Here is a 21,223-nt window from a genome sequence, read left to right as displayed (position 1 = left end):
CGCCCTAGAAGGCAAGGTGTTGTTGCTTGACCCAAACAGATGCACAAGTCTTTCTGACTGGGAGAGGTTAAACCTAACGCGGACTGTCCGTATAAAACATGGACAAGTGACGTTCATACTTCGTAATTTTACCATGAATGAATGGACCCTAGCTATAGGTGATCCATCTTACAGTATTCCCCACAACGCCTTCCACACAGTCACCCACACCAACAAATCAAAACCTATCTAAGTTAAATCCAAGCCAGACGAGTTCATCAGAATGAGATAGATGTGATGTCTCATCGAAAACCAAATCTCGTGCGGCCTACCCATGACACTGTTATGCATGTGTCAACAAGGCATTGATACTAGAAAATGTCAACTATGAATGTGTTTCCTCTTCACTAGGCTTCCTCATGAAGACCAAAGGTCACTTCTGGCGGCCCACTGCTTTCTTCTGATCTGATTGACATGGGGTGAAGTGAGATGTGAAAGGGCCTCAGTTCCCTGTCCTCTGATGCTCCAAGGCCAGGAAGACATCATGCCAAAACAATTTCCATGCCCACACTGGGTGTCTGACTCCAGCCGTTAACAATGCAGCGATAGAACGCAGGCGCTGACGCATTCTCTCACAGAGAGCACTTTGTGCCGCTGGTCTCTGCCATGAGTCTTTCATCAGCGTGGAGCTGGCACGAGGGCAAAACTGGGATAGTCCTTCAACTCTTTAGCTGTGAAGAAAGAATGAGGTCTGTGTTCAACAGCACACAACTGTACCAATGCCACACAATTTGTATATGGTCAAGGATGTACTCAGTCATGCACCCCTAGAAGTCTGATCAAAGACTCCTGAGCACTTCAAGGGATATTTACTATTGTTTTGCGTGGGGGTTTATGTGCCGCAAAGTAACTCAAAACATTGCGTCAACTTACTATTATTAAGGCCTGCAAGAAGAACACTAAATTGTGCAGTGTCTTGTGAGTGCCCATGCAACTCTCCGCCAGTCTAGTCCTTCATTAGGATATCTACACACATCCACTCCCCGGTACCTAGTGAACAAGCTCAAGCTATCCGGAGGTTCTAGACCATCGAGAAACGCTGATCCTTCTCAGGTAATGAACTCACAACCTCCAAACCTATTCACCACCATTTTGCGGGCAACCTTTAAAACCGAATAAAAAGCCCTCCTTCTTCAACGATGCTTCAGCTAAGACACTCCCCTAATCCTCTAAGCTGTGAACATGTTCCCTCACCTCTTGGCACAGAAGTGCACTACCTCCATTTCATCAGGCATTTACAACCTTTTCACTGCTCTACATACTTCTTTCTAAATTTGGTTTTCGATAATGATTTACCATTTTTTCATTCTTAACCTGATATAACTATTTTTTGGTAATATTTGGTAATTTTTAACCCCCCGTATTTATCCATGTAACAGCATATTTCTACTGTAAAGCACTCTACCACCTCTGGCTAATGACTGCTCTGTATAAAAATGCATAAATAAATAAAAATAACTCCATACATAAATCAATACATAAATACAATAATTTGCACTTGGTCCCTTAGACTCATACTATTCAACGTTCTATGCACCAACCAGCAACCACTCACTGCTACTGCGGATTGAACCTGAATATGTCTTTGCAATGGCAATTTGGGTGTCTTTCGATAAGCAATGTGGTGCATGTTGATTGTACGACAAACGCAGCTCAGCTGCAGGTGCTGGGTAGATGGATTGCAGGCCGGTCTAGTCATGAGGTACTGCAAAGACTGTCGCTCTTCTCTCTGGAATGAGGACCGCCATGTTTAGTGTTAGGACTTCTGCAAGGTGGCAAGAAGGAGTCTGACACAGGAAGATCCTACCCTATGCTCAAAAATGAAAAAAAATGAAAAAATGAATACACTTCTTTAGCATATTTTATCACTCGTCTGGTCTGTAGGGGATGATAAGAGATTTTAGTTATTACCCTACTCATTGTTACTTATTTTATCAAACGTGTGACTTTCAAAGTACGCACAGATATCTACAATAGATTCATTGGTCCACTGAGCTACACAAGAGTCTCTCACTGATACATTGCTGCTTCTACATCTGGGGAGAAAAAATGCAAAGAAAACAGATGATGGACATAATGTTGGAAAAATCAAACATTCACCTTCAGTCACATAGCTGGGTTGAATCCATTGTTTTTTCCACTCTTGACCCTGTTCCCATGGGGACCAGAAACAAGCATCCTGGGTCATCTGAGGAGTCTAGCTTCCAACATTGTTCTTCTGTGAATGACTTCCCGGACAGTCCTGTTTGTGCAGCACCACTTGCCGTCTCTTGTTAATGAAAGAATTGATAATGGCATCCGTGGCCAACGTCTAGTGTTGCGTCCCGACGCCAGGACATAGGTCTTAAATGACCTTGACACTCCTATTGAGAATATTTGCAGGTCTGTGATAAGTCTCTCCTGGAATCTGATGGTTCTTTCGACTTCCTGATTGATGTCAAAAGAATTTTCTTATGGCAAGGCATGATAAGGTTGTTGGTATAATGAGCAAACTGGGGTCTTTTTCAATAGGTTGACTCCACAAACTTTTTGAAGTAGTATATGTGTGTGGTTGCAGTGTGACATGAATGAGCAGTGGTTTCCATACTGCCTTTTTTAACACATCTTGTAGGGGCTGTTTTTCATCTTCCATGCCAACTTTGACTATTGGCCGAGCACTGTCCCTTTTATCGACATGCTTGACTGCATCAGTAACTTTCTTCTTTAGATCACTCCAGGGTTTTAAAGTCTTTTTGAGCTAGGACTGGCCCATTGGCATGCCTGACCCTTTCTTTTGAGTCTTACATAGCAAACCTGGCCATAAAATAGCACAATTAAATTCTTCCCAGCTTAGCTTCTATCTGTCATCTGTATTGACTATTTGAAGCAAGCCATCAAGCTTAAATGTCTTTTCAACAGCTGACATGAAAGCATTCAGACTGACAGCCATCAATGATGTGCATTTGCGTTGCTTCCTCATCATTGAACTCTCTAGAGTACATTGCTTGATGTGGCTTCTGAGGTGTTTAACACATTCCTCTATTGAGTCTCTGTTTAAATGAGAGCTTTTATTTGAAGGTCAAGCTTTAATAGTTACCATTCATTTTGTCATTAAAGTATTCAATTCAGTTCTTTATTTCGGTCTATTTCAGACCATAAAAAGCACATAAACTCATCTCAAATTTAAAACCTTTTGCAGATAATATCAGTCAACAACTCTAAAAACATTTCCATCATTTAAGACAATCTTAAAAGATGTAAAAGTACACTAAAATGACAACAGTTAAGATAGAGGTCAGCTCACAAACCTAAGCCTGATACTCAATGCACTCCTAATATAACTCAACACTCTGTAGCATCTGTCAGAGGAGCCAAGCTGTTGTAAAAAACTCAAAGCAGGTAAATAAGGTCTGATATTCACCAATCGTAAAATGGGGAATTAAAACGCTATACGCAGAGGTTTAGAAATTGTGCAAAATAGCATGAAGCTGGCACTAATTTACGAGGACAAATGATCACAGGAGCATCTGGGGCGGCACCTGAACCAAATATCCTGTGTGGTTAAGGCACATAAAAAGTGTATAACACTCAATCTAAACTGGGTCGAATACAACCTGTATTGAGAATTACAAATTAAAACAAGAGATGGCTCCTACCCCGTAGTTGTAATCAGGCGCGCAACACCCATTTGACTCAAAGGGCTTCAGCCCCCCCCTCCCCGTCGTGTGTGGCAGCCCGGGATGAGACAGCTTCCTGGGCACACACACAGCCGCACCCGAGCACTTCACAGGTCTTTCAAAGACCATTTGCATGTCAATGAGGCCTTGCTGTTGTTTCACCCCTTCTAAGAGCCCCTGTAGCCCCACTCTGCCTATTGCTTCAAGGTTCAGCCCCCCCTCCCCCGAAATCAGCTACACTCTGCCTATTGCTCCAAGATTCAGCCCCCCCCCGAAATCAGCTCCACTCTGCCTATTGCTTAAAGATTCAGCCCCCCCTGAAATTTTTTCTTAGCCCCCCCCCAAAATTTGGCTCTAGTTGCGCCTCTGGTTGTAATCAGTTCAGAGTGGGCAGTGGCCGTTTGCAGTGTTCGTGCCTTCTTTTCATGCACTTTGAAGAAATGATTTAAAAAATAGGGATTTTACATGGTCTTTGGACATGGCAGAGATCGATAAAGGATTAGTGTAAAGATCAATTAGACCTAGTTGTTCAAAAGACTTCTTAATATATTTCAACCACTGGATCTATCCCACTCTATATAGTGCTAAGCAGTCGTTCACAACCTGTCTAGTGAAAGGTGCTTCCGGGGTGCTCTAAATTTTAAGTCATAATCGTAATGGGGCAAGCTGGGTGGCATTGGCTAGATAATTTAAAGTAGTAGTAGGGTAATAACGTACTTAGAAAAATAGGGTCTAAGGGATATTTTAACGACCTGCCCAAGTTCCAATCCCCAAATCTAACTCTATCAACCACAAAGAGAACTGGGGGTCCTATATGAACTGGCCTCCATCCCTGACTCAGAAGACGCCTGAGGCAACGACGGACAGAGCGGGGCCTCATATTCCTGAGAAAGGTTCCAGGTGAGGTGAGGTTTAGTCCCCGATCAAGACGGGTGACCTTTGCACCCCTTGTAACAGAGGATTGAAACTAAGTAAGGTTGTATTGATTCCAACCTTCAGTAATCAATTGTGTCATTTATTTACTTTCACACTTTACTGTGGGGGGTGTGAGCATATGTTGCAGTAGCAATATTTTGACGGTCCTGAAGAAAGTCGTGGGGAATATACCCATATGGCTGAAACATGTTGACCTTAAAATTAGCAGTCATTTGTAAATACTGCTACGTTTTGCACTGTTTTTAATAAGGATGTGAGGAGTTTGTTTAATAAAAGTAGTGCTCTTTCTCCGCACAACTCTTTTTTAAGATTTCACTCACTACATTATTATTTTTGCACTGCACAAGTTGTCTAGGATCATCAATTATAGACACAACTGTCTCTCTTTATCGTTGGGTCTAGTTCCACCTGTCTATCTGAGCAAGAGAGCTTCCCATGGAGGTAGTCTCTATGATCAAGAGACATACTCCTCAATTGGGTGGATGACCAAATGATAATGCTGATCACGATAAAAAGATTGATGGGAATCCAGCCTCTGCTCTTAAATTCTATGTGTTGATTCCCTATATATACACTCTTGTCTTTTTGTGCTTCTTTTTATTCATATAGGACCCCCAGTTCTCTTTGTGGTTGACAGATAATTTAAACCCATTTCTGCATGACCTATGCAGGTGGCTACAGAGTTCAAAACTGATAAGATACGGCTCAGAAATCTATTTTCATTGGTCTCGAGTTGCTCAGCATTTACATAACACCATACACCGGTGCTATAAAGACCCACAGGGATGCATTTACTTTTATATATAAGGGACAACTTCTTTGTTGGCTTGGAACCAAGCTTGGATGAGAAGTGAAAAACTGCTTTCCATCGCTCCTTGCAGTTGTTACTATCTAATATTCAGTAAATGTGCCCAACTTAGACTGCTATCAAGGGATATCCCCAGATAATTGAAAGAAAGAATTCAGTCAACTTTGACCTCATCAATAACATGTCTCCTGGATTATGTATATGTTGGTCCCATGATCAATCGCAAATGATTTCAAATTATTAACCCATAGGTCTAAATCAAATATTAATAGGGTAAAAGACTCGAGGATTAGTTGTAGCCCGTTAGAAGTTTGTGCAAGGAGTGATACATCATCTGCGTATAAAAGACAAGGAACCGATTGATGACCAATCTACTGCATTCTTTCTCTGTATTATTTAAATATTGATCTAAGCCATTAATACAAAGTAGGAATATAAAAGGTGCCAACGTACCCCTTTATTGGAGTTAATTGGAGGAGTACACTCCCCAGTAAGACTGTAGCGTATTACAGTGTAATCGTCTAATCAGAGTTACGAGGAATGGCTCTACTCCCATGGATTCCATCATGCTCCAAAGTTTAGAATGATTAACATTGTTAAAGGCACAGGAGAGGTCCATAAATGCTAAATGTGTAGGTGGTGTTGACATATTCCTCAATTTTGAGCGACAGATTGAGATATTGCTTAACTGTACCCATCCCGGGACTGAAGCCATATTGGACTGGGGATAGGATATTATTAGATCCTGCTCAAGTCTCTAAACAGGATAAGAGAACGCTCCCCAGAATCTTGGAAGCTGAGTCTAATATTGAAATGAGTCTGAACAGCTTGGTTCAGTTCTCTCCCCTTTCTAGTAGATAAGAACAATAACTGCCTCCTTCCAGGATGACACTATGGGGCCAATAATTGATGCATAAGTTTAAGTATTCATTTGGTGTGACGCTAAGATCTGTGTATTTTCAGATTTCTCAATAGCAGATGTGAGAATTAATTATTTGACTCTGACCCCGATTTTCACAGCTCCTTGACAAATGACTCACAAAGAACCTCAAAGAAACAGTAAAAAAAAAAAACAATCACCCACCTAGAAGCCAGCCAGATGGAGAGATGATTTCATGAAAGAGGTCATATAATTTTGGGATCACCTTTCATTTGATATGGATTGTACGAGAGGTAGCAGTATGCCTTGTGACTGGCACACATTTGCTAGTTTCAGATCTTTTCTCACCAACGGCTGAGACTTTTGGGAAATGGTTACAGCCAGAGTGTGCACTACAGCTCCCTGGATGTCCCCTGTGCAAGAGTGTAATAATTTGAAAACATTAACTTTCTGTGAAGAAATACTACAATACTTGAAAATAAGTGTTCTTTATACCTTATGCATCCTGTGACGGGGTCCATTCTGGTAGCATGAGCCCCCAGTTTTTCTGCCATGAATGTATGGCCCTGAATGTATGTAATCAAGGTATTTGGTTGTGGCGTACTAAATAGGCCTTGACACTTATGTTCTGTTTAAGCCTGGGCAAAGCCCTACGCTACGCTTGCGTAGTTTGCACTACTTCGCACTACGCGAATTGCACGTAGCAAAGTGCAAACAGGCGTAGCGTAGTGCAGCAGTCATTTTTTGCTTGCTCGCGGTCAACGAGACTTTTTCGTCATTCGCGATCAGCAACATCAAGTTGCCGATCGCAAGCGTGGAAAATAAACCTCCCGGCGAGCTTCTCAATGCGGGGAGGTCAGGTATCTCATTGCAAGTGGTCGTGTATGCTCGCGACCACTCGCAATGAGAAACTACCAGTCCGCGTTGAGAAAGCTGCCGCTCGAGTAGAAATCTACTCAAGCGGCAGAAAGCGACCGCTTGCACTGTGCAAAATGCAGTTTGCACTGATTGTACAGTGCGGACAAGCATCCGGCACTGTGCAATCAGTGCAAGCAGCATTTTGCACAGTGCACTACGCAGTTCGCGTAGCTCGCGTAGTGCTAAGTGCACGTCGCGTAGCTACGCGTAGCGCTACTTCGCAAACTACGCCCAGGGTTAGTTCTGTTGAAGAGACACACAGTTCCAGTGCCACAACTGCATCTCTCTTAAGGACATTGTGACTTTTAAGGTTCTGAAGTATCTGCCAAGTGTACAGATATGGTATCAGTTGCTGTCAACTAATTAAAAAACTTAATGTGGGGTTTAAAGCTCCCTTTTTCCTTGGAGCAATTACAACAAGAACATATCGAACGTATCATGCATGCTTGTGATTGATAATGTGACCAGAACCCAAATCTAAGCATATGGCTCACATGAGCTTGAAAAACAGTGATGAATTTAATTTATTTTACGATGTATGTTTATAGCAAGGGTGACATTTTATAAACGTTCTGCTTATATCCAGCTCTCAACTACAGTGTATTTTATTATATGTAGATTTATGTTTAGGAGCACTTACACTTCAAACTTGATTATTGTTCTTTGCTTCTTTGAACCTGCAAGGGACACTTCTGAGAGTGAACAACTTTCTCCCTTTGCGGTTCAGTCCAACAACACGTACTGGTGTCCAGTCCCAGTAAGAGGTGTTCATTTTGGCTACAAATGTGATTTCTCTAAAGTGCCAAGTGCTGAAGCGGAAGCAGTGAGTGGAGATGAGACACAAAGGTAGGCTCTGCACTTCTTGGCTTGTAGGTGCATGGGATGCTGGGAAGGATTTAGTTCCAAAAGGAATATTCCTGAAGCAGGCAGTTCATTACGTCTCTAAAATGCTAAAATGTGGGAGTGGAAAGTGCAGGGGTTTTGTTAGGATTGGTTGAGGGAGCATCACCAGTAGTAAAAGGATTTATCCTCTCAGACACCCCACTTCAGCAGCTTAAAGGGGGGAAAAACCTGCTTGGAACTGAAGCTGCGGAGACATCCCTGCATTGATTTCTTGACTTCCTCCCAGAATGTTAGGTATGATTGCACGGGTACAAAATAAAAATGTCAAAATATTGTGCACTCAGACTGGTTGTTGTGGGAGAGGTGTTTGCTTCGTCATGGTTGTGCAAGCTTCACATTGTACGCACTTCTTGAACTTTGCCAAGTTATTCATGCCTATGCCGTTTTCTTTTGGCAATGATCTCCCACTAATAATTCATTTACAGCGTTTATATCCCACTAGGCCTTAGACTGCGGGTATTGGTTTTCTGTTACAGCGTTCACACATCTGAAAGTCTGTGGCAACAGCTTTGTGAGGGCTTTAGAGGTGAAGTGCCACCACTTCTCTTACCTCGAGAAACGCCTAGATGAAGAGTTAAAATTCATGGCTTCAGGAACCTAGATAGATGAATAAGGAGGTAGAATGCACAGATATAGGATCATGGGGGCAGATTTATGTTGGACTTGCGCCTCATTTACGCCGCCGTTGCGTCACTTTTGTGACGCAGCAGCGACGCAAATCCTGCGCCATGGTGCGGGGTATTTACAACGTGACGCATCTGGGAGATGCGTCACATTGTAAAGCCCTGCGCCACATGTAGGCGTTCCAGGGCAGGTGGGGGCGTTCCGGCGCAGGAACGCCTCCTAAAAGTGGCTGAGTGAAATCTACAAGATTTCACTCAGTCACTTTTGAGCCCATGCTGCGTCAAAACCCTGCGCCTGCTTGAAGCAGGCGTAAGTATGAAGCAGCATTGTGCAGATAGGGCCCCCCAGAGCATTGCTGGAGCTGCATCGCGCTTGCGACGCAACTCCAGCAATGCGCCACTTTTACGGCACAGATGCGTGACGCATCTGTGCCGTTTTTGCCCCTTGGTGCGCCGCATTATTAATGCGGCGCATCCATGATGGCGGAGCTGGGGCGGAAAATAACTGGCGCATCCCTGCTGATATGCAGGGATGCGTCAGTTATTATAAATATGCCCCATGGTCCCTAGAAGTGGAGGTAACGGTCCTGATGCAGGGTGAGCCTTTTATAAAAACCTCCATTTTGTACTGGCTCCTTAGCCTGTGTTCCTAACACCATGAATCATCATTTTCATGTTCTGTTCAGCATAGCACACAATATAGGGAGGGATATGACATGCAGCCCTGACCTCTGGTCCCCTGGCCATAGTTAGTGATCCTGCCTCTCTGGCGGGAATCTATGTCTTGATAATGCAGCCACATTTGAATGCCAAGTAGTACATCATGTGTTTTTGGCCTGCTTTGCATTCTATTTTGCTTTGCAGACGCAACCGCCCAATTCAGGGATTTGTTGCTGAGCAGTAAAACACAAATCTACTTGTTTCACGGGAAGGTTCGTCATGACATTTTGAGATCTTCGTTCCCCGGACCGCTATTCTTTCGATTAGTGATGGTCGCCGCACACTTGTTCTTACCCAGGGGTCCCGTGGTGGATGGACAACCAGTCCAATGAGTTTGCACGGCTGAGGCACCACTGACACAAACACTGTGGATCCCCTGGCTTTAAATGAGGAAAGGGAAGCAAAGATTTATCAGACTGTGAGAAGAGCCACTTTATGGCAGTTTTGCCACCACCCCAAACTCTAAATTACCCCCTACATTGTCCATAAGGTGTTTCAAAGTAGAAACTTCAAACTAGAGTTGAGTCCTTACTGTCACACTGGCCCAATTGAATGAGTCTTGGGAAATACATTATCCCCCAGTAACTTACTATCTGTGACTGTGCCATCTAGTAGTACTTGAACATTGGCTAAACTTAGATTTAAATGACAAATTCTCCTAAATAAATAAAGAAACTTGTCAAATTACCTGTTTGTGAAGACATTCAGGGCCTTATTTATGGGCTTTTGCTGTAGGGCAGTGCCGCAGGCCTCCCTGCTGCGCTGCCCTACGGCAAAAGGGAAAGGGCAGGAATGCGCTCTAGCTATATGATACGGCGCATTCCTGTCCTTTCCCCCTGCGCTAGCGCACAATGGGCTGCCATGAGCCAACGCAGGCACCTTTGCACCATGTTGCATGGGTGCCTGCGTTGCAGAGATGATTGATTTTGTGCAGGAAGGGATCCTTCCTGCACAAAATCAATCCATTCAGGTGCCGGGTTGGAGAAAAGCGGCAGGCTCCCAAGTACTGGCTGAGCGGCAAACCAGGCCACTCAGACCAATCCAGGTGCTTCTCTCATAGTATGAGAACAGCAACAGGAGTGGGTGGGGAGACTGTGGTTTCCCAGTTACTGCCGGGAATGAAGCAAGACGGCTGTTGGCGGCAGCGACAGGTAAGGTTTTTTTAATTATTATTTTTCCCCTAATTCCCCATATCCCCTGCCCCTCCCCCACACTTTTGTATGTGGCAGCTGCCACTGGGTACATTATCATGCTTCTCTGTAGCTAGAGAAAGACGCACGGTTTGTGTTAGATGACTGATAGCAAGGCCTGCGGGGAGAAAGCTGGCATAATGGTGAAAGGAGACCTTCAACCACGTACCCGGATGGCGAGATGTTCAAGGCTGAATGCTGCCGTCCCAGGTTTGATGAGATGGGAAACTTTAGGGAGTGTGTTGATGCTCTCCAAAGTCAACAATTTTGTTGTTTCCCGGTGTTGGGAAATATATGGATGTTTTTGAAGCAACTGTTATTTTAATTGGTGTTTTCATAGTGAATTTGGCAGACTTCTTCGATCTCTGAGAGGTAACTAATTTCTTGCTTGCTGGGCTTTCCCTGAAGTGTGAAACTTTATGTGGAACACTGTTTTTATTCTAACGAACTTCTACTGAAGTTCTATTCAATGCTGACACTTTCTATGTTCTCTGGATAACAATCCCCTTTAGCCAATCTGTTCTCTGTCTATGTTTAGAATGGAAAGGCAAAGTTTCTTTATGGAACACCTGTTTGATACCATTTATTTAACTCTCGTTGTGGCTGTTACTATCTTGTATTGTCCCACAACTTATTAAGATATTTCAGTCTGCAAACTATGTTATTGTATCCTGTGAATTTGCTCCTATTTTGTCTATGTAGCGGACTGATAAATATTCAAACACTGAATCCCTTTAATCTTAACATTTGATTCCTAGTCCTTATTGTGGAGTCTTACTGGCCTCACAAGATTGAAATGTATTTCTGATGTTTGCTCCCTTGCAGTGTTTCAAGTCAACTAACAAAAGTCCATACGAACAATAGGGAAATATGTATCTTTGATGATGTTGCAAACAGACTAAGGTGTATGTATCAGCACCATCGGTATCCTCGCCCTACATCCTGTCCTGTCAATCCTAAAGATTTCGCCAATGCTCCGTTGCATATGCTGGTGATATTTCCTGAAGGGCCACTGCAGCACTCAGACATTCCGCAATTTGTGTCTTAGGACAGATTGATATGAGGGGCAGGAAGATCCTTCTAAGTGCGTTTCCACAATGAGGCATTAAAAAAATGCAGTAAAATATATATGAGTTATTAAATATCTTCCTCGGAGTGGGGCATCAATCAGGGCTTTACTGCCTGGGATTATGTATTCCGTTTTTTTCCACACACTCTAGGAGCGATGGGGCGCAGGTGAGATTTAAGTCCAGTCCTGCCGGCTGTTTTTCATTTCGCTCCGGCATAGAATCATTTCCTGCTGGAGTAATGGAAGCTCGAGGTGGCGGTGCCTGGGGAACCTGTCCTCAGATGAGGTGAGAGCACAAAGGCCTTTGCCATCAGATCAAAATGGCTGCCAGCATCCGGCGGATTTCATGCTTCACATCAATGAGGCTGGAAGAGTCGGTTCTGCACCAAGGCTGCAGAGTAGAAGGGTGTCAGATTGTCACCCTAGAAACAGGAAATGCAGCCCTGGTACAGGGGAGGTGAAAATCAAACTATTCTGGAATTATTATTTGTGCCAAGCCGACAGAACCACAATGAGCAGCAGCTCAGCTATTTTGAAACACAATGTACAGGTTTTCAATCCTCTAGGCAGCAGTGCAAGGTCTCAAGCATAAAGTAGGATCGAGAACACACAAGAGCACAGGCATGCACTTAAACAAACGTGCAAATATGCAGTAACACAGGGGCATATCTATTAAGAAATCACACAGCGTAACAAGTCACTTTGCTGCGCTGCATGACAGGGAAAGGGCAGGAATGAGCCATAATTAACATTAAACGTTGCATTCCTGTCTTTACCCTGTGCTGACATACAATGTGCTGTCTTGTTCCAACGCCATCACCATTGCACCATGGTGCAAGGGTGCCTGTGTTGTAAGCAGGATTGTTTTTGTGGAGGAAGGGGCACCTTCCTGCACAAAAACAATCCTAAGAGGCATTTTCCTCTTTTTCTATGTGTGCTGCAGAGGGCAGAACACATGAAAAGAGAAAGTAACAAGTAGAAATAAAGATATTTCTCCTTGTTACGCCTCACCTGGGGTGGCATAGCAGTTTGATGAATTCCAAGGTCTACCACTAATGGTACATATGGGAATGTACCAAAACCCATGGGAGGATGCGTGGGAACACCCATGCTCTACCCATGGAATGCCTCCCTGGGTCAGAGTAATGCAACACAGAGATTTGCACTTTATTGCGAAACCCTAGACTTATCAAGATACGCAAGTCCTTGCAAGGTAGCCTTGTGTGGCTTGATACATCAAACTTGTTAGTTGCGATGCCAGTCTTTAATAAGTTCAGAAGAATCTTGAAAACAATGATCATTTGATGCTATGATATTAAACCAGTAACAATGAACTCCAAGAGATGGTTTCATTTCAGGATGCCGTATAGTTGCACCTACGGTGCTTATTTTGTGCCAGTGTGGTTGCAGATGGTGGGAGACTTTATTTTTGGGACCATAGATTTTTCTTCATAATAGTACTTTGAACCAGAGCATGAGCTGGGAAGGCCAAAGATGGATAACAAATGAGGAACAGAAAGATGTGGAAAAACAGAGACAAGATGAAAAAGAAGCTTTGATATTCTCAACCCAGCATTTCAACCCTTGCATTTTCTTGAACAAATTAATTACTAGCCTGTAAGGTATGTGCAGAACAGGAAGGCTATTTCATGGCTTTAAAATTGCAATGTGTTTATGATAATCCATTACAGTGTATTTGGCAATATGTGAACATACAGAAATCAAAATGATGAAACCCTTCGGGGGAAAATAAGAACAACTACAGGGACCAATATGTATTCATGAAATAATGATGAAAAATAAACATAAATAGATTTGTGGTCATTTAAGCAGGTAGAGGCTTCAGATATGTAGGATAACGGTAATATGTAGGAGCAGGGTGTCGTGTTCAGGGCAAAACATAAGGTAAGCATTATAGTTAGGGGGTTAAGCATTTATATAATTTTGATTTGTTTGGTCATATCTGTTTACTCACGATTGTCAATGCAACTTTAAATCGATTTTTTTAGGAAAATATTGGCCATTATAGGTTCCTAATTACTGTTTGGTTGGGTTCCTCATGATCAATTAGATGCAGTGCAATTATGTTTTAGGATGTTCTATAGGTTACTTTTATAGTGGTTTATGCATGGATCGGGTGCCTTAAAGCGCCTGTGGTCAGTTTTAACAGTAAGGGTGGCCTTACAGGTAATGGGAAGCTATGCTTGAGCCCTGGCAATGTTAGACCAATGTAAGTCTTCATTCGCTCGCGGCCCATGATATGGACATGAACATTGATATATGTATGGATCATTCCAAAGCTGCGTTCGAACTGTTCTGTCGTTTCTGGGCATGACTGAAGTGAGACTGCAATTATGCTGACTTCAGAGTCTGCAAATCAGGGGTGCCTGTTAATATGGAGTCCACTTTGCAGTGAAAGTGGTATGCACAGAGGAAATGTGTGCACATAAGGGAAAACCCCATCGGCAGGAATTTGTGGTGCTGGTGGATTGTGGTTACATCAAACAGCGGAAGCCCTATTACCCGAACCTGGGGCAGATAAGTGTTATAATTGCGACAATGGTTCAAGCAGAAAATGACATAAAAATACAAAGGTTTACGGAAATACAAAAAATGATCAAATTAGAAAACAGTATATATAGGCCACATCAGAAATCATGAAAAAATTATGAAAAGTTACCCATAATAAATTTAAAAAAAACAATAAGTATTGCAAAAACATCTTTTACTAAAAAAAAAGGGTTATATAAAATGACAATAAGACAATGCACAAGAGGTGCTCGCACAGTTACACAACACATATTAATAAGGACCCAATTTACAGTGTAAACAAAGAAACAATAGCAGAGGAGAGAAAATTCAAACAAGAACAAGTGTGACAAATCACAAGAACGAAAATTGCGATGAATGCTTCCTCTTCAGTATGTGCCAAAGACAAGCGTCAATGGTGTTTCGACCTATTCAATTTATACGGTCATCATCAGGACAGACAACAACATTTTTGCGCAACCAATCGAAATAATTTCTATGATCTGAATCAAAACGTATTCAGTTGTAATCAAAACACGGAAATTGCATGGGAAATTTTGTAAAAATCAGGAATCCAGCCATAAAAGTTAAGGACCATACATATAAATCACGGTACCCACATAGGATCTGGTGCAACCTTCAAACCGCCCCACCCAAATTCGGAATGTGTGAACTTTAGCGTTGCCGATGAATCGAGCATGCATACGCTCCACTCCCTGTGAACTATTGACGGGGGGGGGGGTGAAGCCTATGCATGCTCGATTCATCGGGCAGCGTTCAATCAGTCAGTTATTTGTTGGACTTGTTCTTAAGTTAATTTTCTCTCCTCTGCCATTGTTTCTTTGTTTACACTGTAAATCATGTCCATATTATTATTTGTTGTGTAACTGTGCGAGCACCTCTTGTGCATTGTCTTATTGTCATTTTATATAACCATTGTGTTAGTAAAAGATGTTTTTGCGGTTCTTATTGTTTCTTTATTTATTATGGGTACATTTACATGATTTTCTCATTTTTTCACGATTTCTGATGTGGTCTATATAAACTGATACTTAAAACTTTTTTTCTTTGTATGTAATTTTGTGCTTGAACCATTGTTGTAGATGGATTGTGTGCATGTGGCAATGGTAGAGGGTAAATTCTCGGTGCCCACTGGCTGCTGTGTGTTTTTTCAGGGGGTTTGTCTGACACTCTAAAAGTCACTGTGCGCACAACTGTTCCACTATCTAAAAGACAAAATCCAAGCACCACTGTAGACAGAGCACATACACTCCAAACCTCCGATACTCCGTGTACTGAGGGATCACCACCAGAACAGTACCAGCCATAACAGCAGAGAAACACAATCAACAGAACACTAAAACAGACTGCAGTTTGTGATGTAATCCTCGAGATATCCGCATGAGTAGAAGACTGGTGCAAGGTCATACTAACGTGGATGGTTAATCTTCATGTAGTTGGAAGGCATACGAAGGCACTGTGTGATCTTGTAGATGTTTCCAGATCCCAGTACTATAAAGCATGGCTGTTTCGAGGAGTGGTGATCAAACTATAGTGAGCCTCCACTAATCTGAGGTTTGGAAGAAACATTGTGCAGGTGTAAATACGTGGCTCTGAAGTCATCGTGCACCTATGAGATTCTGTGCTGCTCATCTGCAAGAGGCCTATGCAGGAGAACGATTACTGGGCTAAAATTACAACCTGTTGCTAGAGGCCAAACTTCCTTGCTCAAACTCCTAACAGGCCAGCCTTTTACACACCCAGGGCCTCATTTATGAAAACTGTCGTATTGCTGCGACAAAACAGTGATGCAACAGAATTCTCTGCGTCGTTCTTGCGACACGATGGATGCGCCTTATTTAATGTATGGCACTCCATATAGCAAGGAAAGGCAGATATGTCAGAAATCCTGACATATCTGTCGGCGCAAAAGTCATGCATTGCTGGAGTAGTGTTGCAAGCATGACGCAACTCCAGCAATGCATGGAGTCGGCTTGTGCCTACGGCACTGCGCCACCCTTACGCCTGCTATGAGGCAGGCGTAAGGTTTTGATACATTGTCGTCCTAGAAGTGTCGCAGTGAAATGAGATTTCACTGCAACACTTCTACAAGGCTTTCTTGTGGGGGAACGCCCACTGTGCATATATTCTACCTGACACAGGTATAATGTGGCGCAGGGCTTTACAAGGTGATGCATCTTCGTAGATGCGTCACTTTGTAAATATGACGCTACATGGTGCATTGTTTATGCTGTTGCTGCATCCAGCAGCGGCTCCACCATGTGGGCGGAGGAACGTCGCCACACTACTTTCTCGCAGTGCGAGAAGCAGAAACATAAAATGTTATAAATACCATTTTATGTTTCTACAATACCATTTTATGTTTCTGCTTCTTGCAATGCGAGAAAGAAGAAGGGTTTGGTTGATGGCGGGTTGAGGAGGAGTGGCTAGCCCAATGTTGTGGACGCTGACTGTTTGGTCGGCCCCAGGTCCGGCCAAACCAGTCATGCCTACTCTCCCGTTTTCTCCGTGTAGGCTGCATGCAGCCTGCATGGAGAAAACGACCTCCCCACAGACGGTGTCCAAGCCAATCACAACGCTGCCATTGCAGCGTTGTGATTGGCTTAGGGGAGGAGAGGGTGGCTGCCTGCCTCTGCTTACTATGAGCAGAGAGAGGAGACGAGACGGAAGACCGGAGGGGAAGGTAAGTTTTAATTTTAATTTTTTTAATTAAATGAACCCGCCTCCCCGCGCGATCCCCTCCCTGTGTGATCCTCTGCCCCCCCCCCCCCCCTCCCACGAGTCATGCCGGCCGAGACTGGCTGCATCAGGAAAAGTGACGCAACTGTGGCACAAAAGTGTTGCAAGGCCTTCATAAATAAAGACTGCATGTAGTTGCTCACCTTAGAAAATGTTCTAGCCCACTTTAGTTTGGACTGTGCAAATTTAATCTACTTGGCAACCCCAATAAAGTTACTCCATCGGCTTCAGCTCATCTAGAATATGGCTGCCCGCTTAGTTACGGGCACTGCTAGAAGCACCAGTTGTCTCTTTATTTGATATTGGAGCATTATAAGGCCATGACAGGTGTCCTCGGGGCAATCTACACTAAAGCACTGGCTTCCCCAGACAATACATTCTCCCTTCGTCTTCCTGTTCAGGCGCTGGGATGTGCCAACCATTGCTTCCTAGACATTCCTAGAGAGTGCATCGCTGCTTCTTGATACTGTGCCTTCTCTATCACCAAACCAGACAGTGGAATAAGCTGACTCTGGCCCTTTGTTCTGACGACAATCTGCTCCATGGAGGGTGACTGCTAAAACATGGCTTTTTAATGTGTACGTTTTTATTTCTCGCAGTGTTTCTTTGAGATTGTACCATAGAATGTTTGAATTCTCAACGTCAACGAACCTCAGCAAAAAATTGTATTTAAAAAATAAATGTAGCAAAATCCACTGTCAATAATGAATGACTATGTAGAAAGGATATTCCTGCTTTCTACATGAACGTGAAGGAAGGACAGAACTCTATAGGGGGCTTGTCGGTTTACATTCTGCATGAGCTGTAAATAACTCTGGTTCACATCTTTCACTTTTCACTGACGTGGACTTTTACGAACTGTTCCAAAATCTTTGGAGCGTAGGCATCATCCTGTAGTGTCTGCACTTATATTTAAGCGTGGTTCTTTCCACGTGGAAAAGTTGTTTTACAAACCTTAGCAAAGCAATGGGAGTTGATTACCAAAGCTACCCAGCAACATGGGCCACCAGGCTAGAATGAGCCACTGGAACAGCGTTCATCTTTTATAAAGTCATAACCTCTATGCACTATTAGGTCACCTCGGGGGGTTCATTAACCCCTTCCCCACTCATGACGGAACCACTCCGTCATGAGCCACGGTCGCCGGGCGATTAGCGCAGTGGGCGGAGTCATGACGGAACCACTCCATCATGAGCACAGCTCAACCGCGGCTCATGACGGAGCGGTTCCGTCATGAGCACCGCGCCACCGCGCTGCCCCCAAACCCCCCCCCAGCGCTGCGGCGGAATTCCCGCCGCAGCGAAAGAGTTAAGAGAGCTGGAAACAACAAAAAATAATGGGGCATCTCAACAACAACCGGCGATAATTATCGCAAAGCGCACTTAGCGCTTGGATAATTATCGCCGGCTAGCTTGAATTTTTATCGCTGAGATAGCGTGCTATTAGCAACGCTTATCTCAATAGCGATAAAAATCTACACGCTAACAGGCTAACGTGAGATTATCGCTGGAAACCCAGCGATAATCACACGTTACCTTGTTGATAGGGACAGGCAAACTTAGCCATGATATCCTTCTTCCATAGGATATCATGGCTAAGTCTGAAAATTAGCCGACGTAAAAAAGCAGCGTTAACCGCGGTTAGCGCTGCTTTTTTTGTCTCTAACAGGGTTAGCGACATTCTTGATAATAGGAGAAATGTCGCTTGGCGACATTTCTCCTATTATTTTACTCTGGAACGCCCCCTTTGCATCTCATTAGAGATGCAAGGGGAAGCATAGAGTAAAAGGGTGCTAACATGCAAATTTGCGTGTTAGCACCCTGTTGTTGATAGGGCGCTAGTTTTATCTCTGCTTTTTTGGCTTTTACAGCCAAAAAAGCAGAGATAAAGCCCTTGTTGATATGCCCCTATATCCTGCTTTTTCATAACCTGTCATCTCACTTCTTTAAGCGCTAAAAAAAAAAAAACGTTGATTCAATTATTCATAGTACTGGATTTGCCATCCTCAGCAGGGTGTAGGACTGTGGTGATCCTGTCTCCATTCGACCTCTGTGACGTGCACGTCACAGCAGATATCAGCAGTGAGAGCTTTACCCCAATGAGTCATTTCCTCATCTTAAAGAGCCGACTTTCCAGCAAGAGCCTGGCTACTGGAAGGTAGAAAAGGCACGTGATTCTGTACCTTGAAATACTTGACACTATCCTACCATGGGGCATATTTACAACGAGACGATAAAAAATTATCGCCGCTTTAGCGGCCGTTTTTGGCCGAAAAGCGGCGATAATTTTATTGCTATATTAGCAAGGTCACGCTGACGCGTGAAACCTTGCTTTAGCGTGGGGATTTCTAACGCCCAGCTTTGCATCTCTAATGAGATGCAAAGTGGGAGTACCTGACATGATAGGAGAAATGTCGCTAAGCGAGATTTCTCCTATCATCAAGCCCCATCTATGAAGCATAGCGTCAGGAAAAGTAGCGATAACACCTGTTATTGCTACTCTCCTAACACCTGCTTCAGGACTGACTTAGCCATGATATCCTATGGAAGGTGGATATCATGGCTAAGTTTGTGAGTCCCTATCAACAAGCTAACGTGAGATTATCGCTGGGTTTCCAGCGATAATCTCACATTAGCCAGTTAGCGCTAGGATTTTTATCGCCGATGAGATAAGCGTTGCTAATAGCACGCTAACTCAGCGATAAAAATCGGCGCTAGCCGGCGATAATCATCCGAGCGCTAAGTGCGCTCAGCGATAATTATCGCCGGTTGTTGTTGATATGCCCCCATGTTACTACTCTGATGTGACGTTCACAGGTGCTGCTTTGAATGGAAACAGAAACCCCCCAAAAAGACACTTGTCCTCATTCTTGAATGTCCTCTTTCTTGTGGCTCCTAAATCGTTCCCAGTTGATTTCAATAGATATCATTCAAGAAAACTAGACAAAGTCTATGCTAAATATAGGAGAAGTTTATAGGATAATCTATGGTATAGGACTTTCTTTGAGATTAATATGACCGAGGACCTCAACAGCAGCATCGAGTATAGCACGGGGCTATTTTGTCAGAGCATTGCGTTCTGTAGACAATCTACACACATGTCCAAGGGGTTTACTCTAAGCTGTGTGCTTTCTCATGGGACACACAGGACGGCTTCCCATCAAGGAAAGAATGCTCACACAGTAGCTTGGCAACTGGGTGCATTCAGCACACGTCCTTAGTTTTAGTGGAGAAACATTTGCTGCGACACTTATACTTTATGCAAATCTCATTATTATTAAAATATACAAAGTGAATACTATTTATACCGACATTCTCCAGAGACGGTGAAATGAGTTCTTCCCTGAGGTTTTGAAAGTAGTGTATTCCGCTTAATGCAGGGACATGATGTATGGAACTTTTTGAAGTGGGTGGAAAATCTTTCATGCGACCTTTCAAAGAAAATCTAGCAAGCCAATGACAGGCCCGAGGGTGGAAAAACACCACTGCAGGCAAGCGTGTCATGGCGTCTCTACAACTAGCCACAAGGTAGTGTAATTCCCTTTACGTCCTTGACCCCCACCATCACTAATGAGGTGTAATCCACCTCTCGAGACAGAAAAAGGAACAGGAATGCTTGCAAGACTGCCCCTCCCTCACAGGATACACCTTACCCAGCATTCCTCCTGTTCTTTTTTTCTGTCTCTTGTAGAGATAGGACAAGGATGTGGACATCGGCATTTGCTGGGCTTCGGCCACAATGCTTACCCTCTGTATTCTTGAGGTTTGTTGCTCCCTTGTTGATTTTTCTGCGATCAGGTGCAGGGGAGTTCATGGATTCGCACCAGACCGCAGGGCTACCAGGGTGCTCTGCAGTGTCGGAAATGCTGGACTACATTTCCTGATTGCGGGTAGGCGCATGCATGAGGACCAAGGGGAGCTCGCGCATCAGTGGGATTGTGCTTCCTCTCTGATGACGTTTGGTAGTGGAAGGTGAGTATTTAGTGTATTCACAAACTGTAAGTCCGCGTAACGGACTGCGTTTTTTCAGCGCGATTACCCACTTCTACAGCATTTTCGAACTGATTTTGGTGGCAGTGATTGTTTGATCCATTGATTATGGGCAATATTCAAGAAAGAGGGAGCATATAGAGCCTTCTTCTTCTTCATATTCCTTGACCTCTCCTCAGCTTAAAAAATTTAATACAGAGGGG

This window comes from Triturus cristatus, chromosome 3_2 (assembly GCF_964204655.1).
Source record: "Triturus cristatus chromosome 3_2, aTriCri1.1, whole genome shotgun sequence".
Classification (NCBI taxonomy): Eukaryota; Metazoa; Chordata; class Amphibia; order Caudata; family Salamandridae; genus Triturus; species Triturus cristatus.
This window is presented reverse-complemented; position numbering follows the sequence as displayed.